This window comes from Nicotiana tabacum, chromosome 3 (genome assembly GCF_000715075.1).
Source record: "Nicotiana tabacum cultivar K326 chromosome 3, ASM71507v2, whole genome shotgun sequence".
NCBI classification, from domain to species: Eukaryota; Viridiplantae; Streptophyta; class Magnoliopsida; order Solanales; family Solanaceae; genus Nicotiana; species Nicotiana tabacum.
This window is the reverse complement of record NC_134082.1, coordinates 33160309-33169553: the sequence shown is the minus strand read 5'-3', so window position 1 is coordinate 33169553 and position 9245 is coordinate 33160309. Positions and strand designations below refer to the sequence as shown.

At 35.8% G+C, this 9245-nt stretch overlaps 1 long non-coding RNA gene across 1 annotated transcript; it reads left to right on the top strand.

The window, feature by feature from the left end:
* Positions 1-585: 585 nt before the first annotated feature.
* Positions 586-7641, top strand: LOC107782135 (uncharacterized). The gene is made up of 2 exons (XR_001647161.2): positions 586-1112; positions 7356-7641. It is a non-coding gene; the product is annotated as an uncharacterized LOC107782135 (long non-coding RNA).
* The last annotated feature ends 1604 nt before the right edge of the window (positions 7642-9245 follow it).

Here is a 9245-nt window from a genome sequence, read left to right as displayed (position 1 = left end):
GGGTGATGTGGGCCATAGAGTCATATTTTGATTTTATTTGGATCGGGTTGTACACTGTGAGCACCTAATTTTTTTCCTACGTGAAAATAACTCATAAAAATAGGCCAAAAAAATTTTAATTGATTTTTAGAAGTTTTTCTTTATTTAGTTGCATTTCATGCATTTTTAATATTTTAAAATCATAAAAATTGTCACGTTTTAATTTCATGCCATCGTAGGTTCAATTTGCATGTAGGAATTAATTTTATTAATAAAAATCACAAAAATGATTATTTTTACATATTTAGCTTTTAGTCTTTAGATAGTAGTGTTTTTATTTGGTTTTAAGTTAATTAGTTGTTTTAATAAATAAACAATTTTAAGTTTTACAAATTAGATTGATTTAGGATTAATTTAGGATTTTTATTAGATTTTAAGATCAAATAAAAGAAAATGGGAAAAAAGATTTTGGCTTAGCCTTTGTGCATTGGGCCAAAGTTAATTAGCCCAAATTCATGACCCAAATCCCTTCAAGTTCATTTCCTTCCAATACCAGCCCATTTCACTACCTGGTCCAATTGTCTTTTTCCCTTTTATTTAAACACCTAAGACCTAAACCTATAGACCCTAGAGACCTAAGAACGAGAGGCTCCCCTTCTCTTAAAAAGCTTCAGCAAACGGTGGATTTTCCCTCTTTCCAAAACCGAACACCCCCTAATTCGTTTTCCTCATTCTCGGCAGAAGAGAATGAACCAGCTTCTCTAACTCATTCCTCATTGAAGAAACAGACCCCTCCCCTTTCGTCTCTCTCTGAAAGCGGCTGAAATCTCCTCCTGAAATGAAGCCGCCGCTGACATCTTCTTCTCAACCCCCCACTAGAGCCTGACGGATCTGGAAAAAAATCCAGATCTGAGATTTTAGAAAGAGCTAAAAAAACACAAAACAAAGACAAAAATAAGAGGAGATTTCAAGGTTGTTGTTGACTTTGTTCCGTTGCTATTTTCAACTTCTGTGTCTTAGCTTCATAATTTCCGGAAATCTGAAGCGATTGAATCGATGTCCGCTGCTACTCTGTTGGCTCGCCTGTTCTACTTTCTATTTAGCAATTCTGAAGTTTTCACCTTGTTCTTGAGGTATGGATTCTAATTTCCAGCACTGTAATTATCACTTAGATGATATAATGGAATATAAATTGCAGTAATTGTTTGAATATGTCTGCTTTGAATATGGTCCCTAAATTTGCTTTCGAGTATGTGTGCTTTGATTTTGTTGGACTGTAACTTGGATTTCGAGAAATTGATACCATATTTAGACTTGTAACTCTTATCGCATCTCAGATGCATTTATGCTAAATCTCGTAGGCTTACAAGTTACAGTGTCCATGAAGTTAATAACATTCACTTAGTTTGCTTATATCAATTAAGCCTCATGCTTATTGCCTAATAGGCAAAATTGCATGTTTGGTGCCTCATTTTAGGGATCCTACGTTCTTTGTCTTACTTTTATGAGTTGTGTATATAATATCTTAACTTTAGCATTTACGAGCAAATACGAGACCTCATCATAACAATGTTAACTTTTGGATGGGAAAAGTCATATGACTGCACATACCCTTGTTAACTATAAGGGCTCAAAACTCCTTTTCACTTATTTGCTTGTGTTCTTTATAAATCTCGTCAGGTTACTCTAATATGCATACAAATCATCTTAATATAGTATGAACATCACTTATTTGATTTTAGAAACATTTCGGATGAATGTTGAGATTTTTTTTAATGTAAAATGAATTCTATCTCAATTAGTTGAAAAGTTCTCTAATTTTAATTGAATATTATGTACCCAAGAAGTCAACAAATCACATTCTTGGAAATCTTTTAAAAATGAATCGAGGTTTGCCATTCACATTTGAATCACCTAATTTGTGGCCCTCACATTAATTTTATAACTTAGGTATTAAACAATCTTGAACATTCATAGCTTGCTTTAGGCGCGACTTAGTCTATTATGGTGATTATGTATACGTTCGCGTAACATAATTACGAATTTCGTTCAAAAATAAATTGAGGGATGCGTTCGCGCAACTTCGACTAAAACTTTCTTAATAATTAATAAAGCGTGATTAATTGTGGACACGTACGCGTGACATGATTTTTGATGCGCCAAAGGAAATGAGTATAAGTACACATAACTCAATTCTTTCATTACGAACAAATCAAGTGATTAAAAGCGGTAGAAAAATAAATGCACTTAGGTCCTAAAAATAAGTAATTAGACAACTTAAGCCAAGTATAAGTTGCTAAGCGACCGTGCTAGAACCACGGAACCCGGGAATGCCTAACACCTTCTCCCGGGTTAACAAAATTCTTTATCTAGAATTTCTGGTTCACAGATATTTAAATAAAGTCGAAAATTTCCTCGATTTGAGATTTAAAAAAAGAAACGGTGACTTGGGACACTAAAAAATAAATTATTCCAAGTGGCGACTTGAAAAAAAAAAAATAATCTCATTTCGAATAATGTCACTTTAATTGGAAAAACTCCCCTATACTCCCCTTCGGGTGGTAAAAAAGGAGGTGTGACAGCTTTGACAACTCTGCTGGGGATAAAAACCTAGAACTTCTTGTTCAGGGTTCAAGAATTCGAGATTGTTAATGTGATTTTTATTTGGCTTTATTTATTGTTGGTATTACTGTATTTTTGTGGACCTAATGTGCTAATTGTCATTTATTTACCGCTTTGATATTACTTGAACTGTATTTAAATGTCTTCTTACGCCTCCCTTCTGAGTCTTCTACAAAACGGTGCACACGTTCGCATGGCCCACTTTTTCTGTTATAATTTATACCAAATAGAATGAGGTTGGGCCAGCAACAAGGCTGGGTAGACTTTCCTGCTCCCGGTACGTTGCCCCCTCTTCAGCTCGAGTTGTCCGCTCGGGTAAGCCAGGTCTAGAACACAACCCCAGGTTTAAACTTAGAATAACGTAACCTCATGTCGGATCCCTAGTAGGAACGTTTATTTTTATCACGTGCATTTGACCTTGGGGACTCAACACAGGGGTTGGGTCCGTCTAGGACAGGTGTACCCAAAATAACAGACCATCCTGATGCATCCTACGTGTAATGTGAACATTTATTTGTTTCGGCTTGCATGTTGACCGGCTAGGAAAAGAAAATCAAGAGAAAAACCAAGAATGATGTAGGAAGGAAATATAGCCCGGTTCTGAAAACCCCGGTATTCAAAAATGTCCCGAAACTCTGCCAAATTTTTTAAAATGAGTCAATAAAATATCTCTTCTGATTTTGTCAAAACTGACCGAGCCAGGCGGGTCTGATTCTCACCTAATGTGAGATACATAGGCAAACCTCATCGGTTCCGGCCCCACCTTTTTTTAAAAATCCAAAATATTTTCCTTTAATTCCTTCTTTAGAAGCATTTCCTTAAAAAATTCAAAAAAAAAAAAGATTTCTAAACTCAAAAAATAGTTCCCTTTTCATACGAGAAAAAGAAATAAAATAAAAATCAATAAAAATCAAAATCCAAAATACGAGTTTCCTTTATATTGAAGTATTTTTCCCAAAACATTCAAAAACAAATCAGAAAAAAAAAAAGAAAAAACCTTTTCCTAATTTAAAAGTTTTTCTTTCGTAAATGTCAAGAAAAAATTTGAAAAATTGAAGTCCAAAAATATTTTCGTTTTTCTTTAGAAGTACTTTTGTAAATGTAAAACAATAAAATTGAGAAATCCAAAATAGTTTTCTTAAAAGTCCCTCTTTTGAAAATTAAGAGGTAACATCCAAAATACAAAAATATTTTTCTTCCTTTTAGAAGTCTTTCATTCGAAAAAAGAAAACAAATCAAACAATATCCAAAAAAAATATTTTTTAGAAGTCTTTTTCCCAAAAACAAAAACCAAAAAAATATTTTTGTTTCTTCTTTAGAAGTTTTTCTTTAGCCTTTCTTTCAAAATTTCAAAACAAAATCAAAAAAAATTAAAAATCCAAAAATATTTTCTTTCCTCTTTAATAGCTTTCTTTCGAATATTCAATAACAATAAAAAAATGAAATGCAAAAAAAAAAGTTATTTTCCTTTTTTAAACGCTTTCATTACTTGAGAGTTATAAAAAATAGAAGAAGAAAAAGAGTTAGTTTATCTACTTCATTCTCAATCTTCCCGAACTACGCAAGATCTGATTCATGCGGCATCATGATACGTAGGCAATCCTCATCGGATTCGGTCATAGCCATAAAAATAATTGAGTGAAAAATAAACTGAAAAAAAATAGAAGAAAAATGGAGTAAAAACAAGTAAAAAAAAGTGTGCTAAAAAAATAAAAGAGCGACAGAAACAAAATGAAACAAATCAAGAGTGATTAAAGAAAGGCAAAAATAAAAAAATAAAAAAAAGAGGTACATACTGAAAGAGTTAGTTAAGGCCGGGATGAAACATGCAACTCGTTCAAACACATAGTAGAAACGTTTAACTGTTTAGGTGCATTGCATTCCAACATGCAATTTCCTATATATTAAATGTCTCAAAACTAACAAGGTTGTTGGGTGTGCAAACTAGCCAGGTTTTGGTGGTTGGTTTTGTTGGTAGTCTAGCATTCCCTCCTTCATAAGATCCAAAGGCACAGATGGCTTCCGCAAGCAATCTACCAATCATCAGTCCTGAGGATAGCCCGGCATCGGCTATTCTGCAGCTAGAATCAGCATCCTGGTCTAATGGTAGGGAACCGCCAAGTGCAATTCCTGAGTTCCCTGAGTTGATCCCCAGGTCAGGTGAGGTTACCAGCGCCCCTATGCCCAACCCGCTCATCCTATGCGGTGTGACGACCCAGCCAGTTGTCTCATGAGTTACCGCTCTGTTTCCCCCTATTTCTACTTCTTTATGTTTGTGTATCCGTGTTATGTGGTATCGGGTTGGTCGGATCGAATCCAGAATGATTTTGGTAAGGTTTGAGACACTTAGTCTCTTTTGAGGAAGCTTAAGTTGGAAAAGTCAACCGGATATTGACTTATGTGTTAGAGGGCTCGGATGTGAGTTTCGATGGTTCGGATAGCTTCGGGAGGTTATTTGATACTTAGGAGCGCGATCGGAATGAGGTTTGGAGGTTCGGAGTAGATTTAGGCTTGAATTGGCGAAGTTGATATTTTGGTTATTTCCGGTTGGTAGGCGAGATTTTGAGGTAGGGTCGAAATAGAATTCTGAGAGTTGTAGTAGCTCAGCTGTGTCATTTGGGATGTGTGTGCAAAATTTCAGGTCATTCGGACGTGGTTTGGTTGGGATTTTGATCAAAAGCGGAATTCGGAAGATTTTGGAAACTTAGGCTTGAATCCGATGTGTTTTGGTTAATTTGATGTTATTTGAGGTATTTTGAAGATTTGTACAAATTTGAATAAGGTTTTGGGATATGTTGGTGCCTTTGGTTGAGGTCCCGAGGGCCTCGGGGGAGTTTTGGGTGGTCAATCAGACCATTTCTTGATGTTTGGAGTTGCAGATTTTGATTTCAACTGTTACAGGTATTTTACTCTTCGCGTTCGCGAGTGGACCCTTGCGTTCGCGAGTGGACCCTCGCATTCGCGAAGAGTCAGTTGAGGAAGGTGGAATTTAAGCCTTTGCATTCGCGAAGGGCTAAGTGGTTGTGCATCGTGTTCGCGGGGTGGTGTCACGTTTGCATAGAAGAAAATGGGCAGCTAAGCTTCAATGGATTTTTATTCACCGCGTTCGCGAAAGGTGGAACACGATCATGAAGGTTGGTCTGAGCAAAGCATCGCGTTCGTGATAGGGAGGTCGCGATCGCGAAAGAGGAAAAATTGGTCAAAGTTAATTTGTGCTTCACGAACGCGAGGCTTTGACCGCATTCGCGAAGAAGGATCTCAGGCCTGGGCAGAAGGTTTAAAAGGTCATCTTGTTCGCAAATGGGGGGTTTATTTCTTCCATTGTTGGTCGTTTTTTGGAGCTATTTGAAGGGGATTGAAGAGGGATTCAAAGGGAATCACATGGAGGTAAGATTCTTGGACTTGAAACTCGATTCTAATGTGAATTCCACCTAAATAATCATGGAAATTAAGCCAAAAATTGAAGAACTAGGGCTTGAAAACTTAGACCTTTGCTTGAGGATTTGAAGGATCATTTGAGGTCAGATTTCAGAACTTTTGATATGCATGAACTTGTGAGAAGATAAGGAATATACTGATGTAAAAATTATCGAATTCTGAGATGTGGGCCTGGGGGTCGGGTTTTAGTAATTTCGGAATTTGTGTCGTATATTGATTATTTTCGCTTGGGCTTCATTCCCTTAGCATATTTTGACACCGTGGTTCTGATTTTGGATAGATTCGACACGGGTAGAGGCCGATTCGAGGGGAAAAGGCATCGCAGGCTAGAGATTGGACTAGTTCGAGGTGAGTAATGATTATAAATGATGTTCTGAGGGTACAAAACCCCGAATTGCACATTGTTGTGCTATATTGAAGGGACGCACACGCTAGATGACGTGCGTGGGATTGTGCACTGATGGGTATTATGACTTAGTCCGTCCCGAATGACTATTTTACTCCGTATTTGATTGAAATCTATTTGCTATCATCATTATTTGGGCTGAATGCCATATTTGGGGTGAATGCCAACTATTTGAACCCTTATGGGACTTTTATTGATATTTCCTCATTGTTTTGACCTAATACTTGAACTCCGTCATGTTATATTTCATTGTTTTCGTACTCAGCCATGTTTACTCTGTTTTAACACTTAAATGATCTTTTAAATGATATTTTGGCTGAGAATCATGTTTTACTATTGCCCGAGTAGCTAGTGAGGATTTTGACTGAGTAAGGCCGAGGGCCTATGTTGTGAGGAAACATTTGATATTGATTATGAGGCTGAGGGCCTGAGGTATGTACGCCACGAGGTGGCTTGATTGATATGAGGCTGAGAGCCTAGTAATGATGCCACGAGATGGCTTGATATTGCGCTTGGGCCGTAAGGGGCCCCTCCATAAGTCTGCACACCCCCAGTGAACGCGGCCACCCATTGTGATGTGAGATTGAGCCCGAGGGGCTGGTATTGTTCTGAGATGTTTCCCGAGGGGCGAATTTGTTGATACGGTGCCCGAGGGCCGAACCTTTATGTGTTTATCTTTTCTTAACTGCCTGTCAATTACCATGCTTAATTGTTGAAAAAGGCTTTTCATGAAGTTAAATTTGAGTTAAATGATTTTTACCTATCCTTCACTGGTTTACTGTTTTAATGGTTTTACTGCTTCAATATAGTATGCTTTGTGCCTTACGTGATTTCCTGCTTTCAATCTTTATTTATGATTATTACTCACTGAGTTGGAGTACTCACTTTACTCCCTACACACTTTGTGCAGATTCAGGCATATCTGGTCCCGCTCCCGAGTGCTGATCATTTTCGGCCCAAGCAGATCCGTGGAGTCTCTAGGTAGCTATTGGCGTTCGTAGCCCGGAGCTCTTCCCTATCTTACTTCTTCATGTTCTTGGTTTTCTATATTAAACTCTGTAGTTTGATTTGGAGTATTCTGTTTTGTTAGATGCTCATGACTAGTGACACCCCGGTATCGGGTTGTGTTGGGTTATTTTCTGCGAATTATGATATTAACTGCTTAAACCCTGGTTTATTTGATCATGATTGTCACACCTCCTTTTTCCGCCCCCGTGAGGGTGCGTGCGGAGTTTTCTCCAATTGAAGGACAGTCGAAACGGGATCTATTTATTTGTTTCAGAGTCGCCACCTCGGAATTTTAAGGCGTCCCAAGTCACCGGTTTTAATCCCTGAATCGAGGAGAATATGACTCTGTTTGTTATTCTGTGAACCAGAAATCCTGAGTAAGGAATTCTGTTAATCCGGAAGAAGGTGTTAGGCATTTCCGAATTCCGTGGTTCTAGCACGGTCGCTTAACTGTTTTTTTTTATTTTTTGGCTTAATTATCTTGATTTTACTAAATACGTTTTTTTATTACATGATTTTATTACTGCTGTCGTTTAGATTATTTACAAATTAAAGATTTTCTTGAAACGAATCACGCGTACGTATATTCGCCTTATATATTTTATAGATGTAAAAAAAATCGTGTCACGCATACGTGTACACAATAAAATTGACCATATTATAGTTTTTATTACAAATTCATATGTTCGAGATTTAAAATAAAATTAAGAACGTCATCACCCTTATATTTAAACAGTGAACTGCACATCCCGGGTTATATGAAACTATTTTACATCCTCGGAGAAATCCCTTTTATTAAATATTCACTCGAAGTTGCGCGAACGCATAATCCGAATTTGCTTTTAAAAATATAATCAGGTTACGCGAACGCATCCCTAATCGCGCAAAATATTCTTAATGGTATTATGGATTTTCTACAAATAGTTTATTATATATATATACATTTTTATATGAAAATCATGAGAATTTCCCATTTAAGGTGCCCTTAAATTCTTTGAAAAGAATTCACAATTTATTAAATGTTTACCGCTGATTATATTTTCACGTGTGAATATATATTCTTTCGAGCCATTCGAATTTTAGGAGTAAAAATAAACAAAGTGTGATTAAGACTACCATTTTTCTCTTAAATACAATATATATATATATAACCAAAAATAAATACAATATATATATATATATATATACCCAAAAATGAATTGCATATGAAACTAAAAAAATGATTTATGAAAGGAAGAGATATTTTTTGAAGAATTTTCATTATTTTTATTTAATGCAAATTCTATTTCTACTTACCATTGATATAAAATGTTGCAATTCGTGCTTATACATCTTATCTCATTCTCATATACTTGTTTTTAATCTAATAGGCAAAATTATTTTAATTAATTCTGCTTATGATTGAGTTTGGGATATATATATATATATATATATATATATATATATAATCAAACCAATTTGATTCTCAATCTATGTGAATTATTGCTAAACACTAACTTTCGCATTGTATAAATTCCTAGGCCCTTTGTTATTAAGAAAGAGAACAAGTCTACCTGTTGACTTAATAAAATGATATTGCCTACAATATTATTCGCCATATTTTGACATTGTGAACATAGCGGATTTTACTAATGCATCTTTCAACTATTGATTATAAACATAACCATTGTTATGCCAAAATATAGCAAATTGCAACCAACATCATCTAGCTTTAAACAATAACTAACTAACTAACAAAATAAACTAATAACGTATTTTTCCTTGATATTTCCATATTATGCTATACCTAACT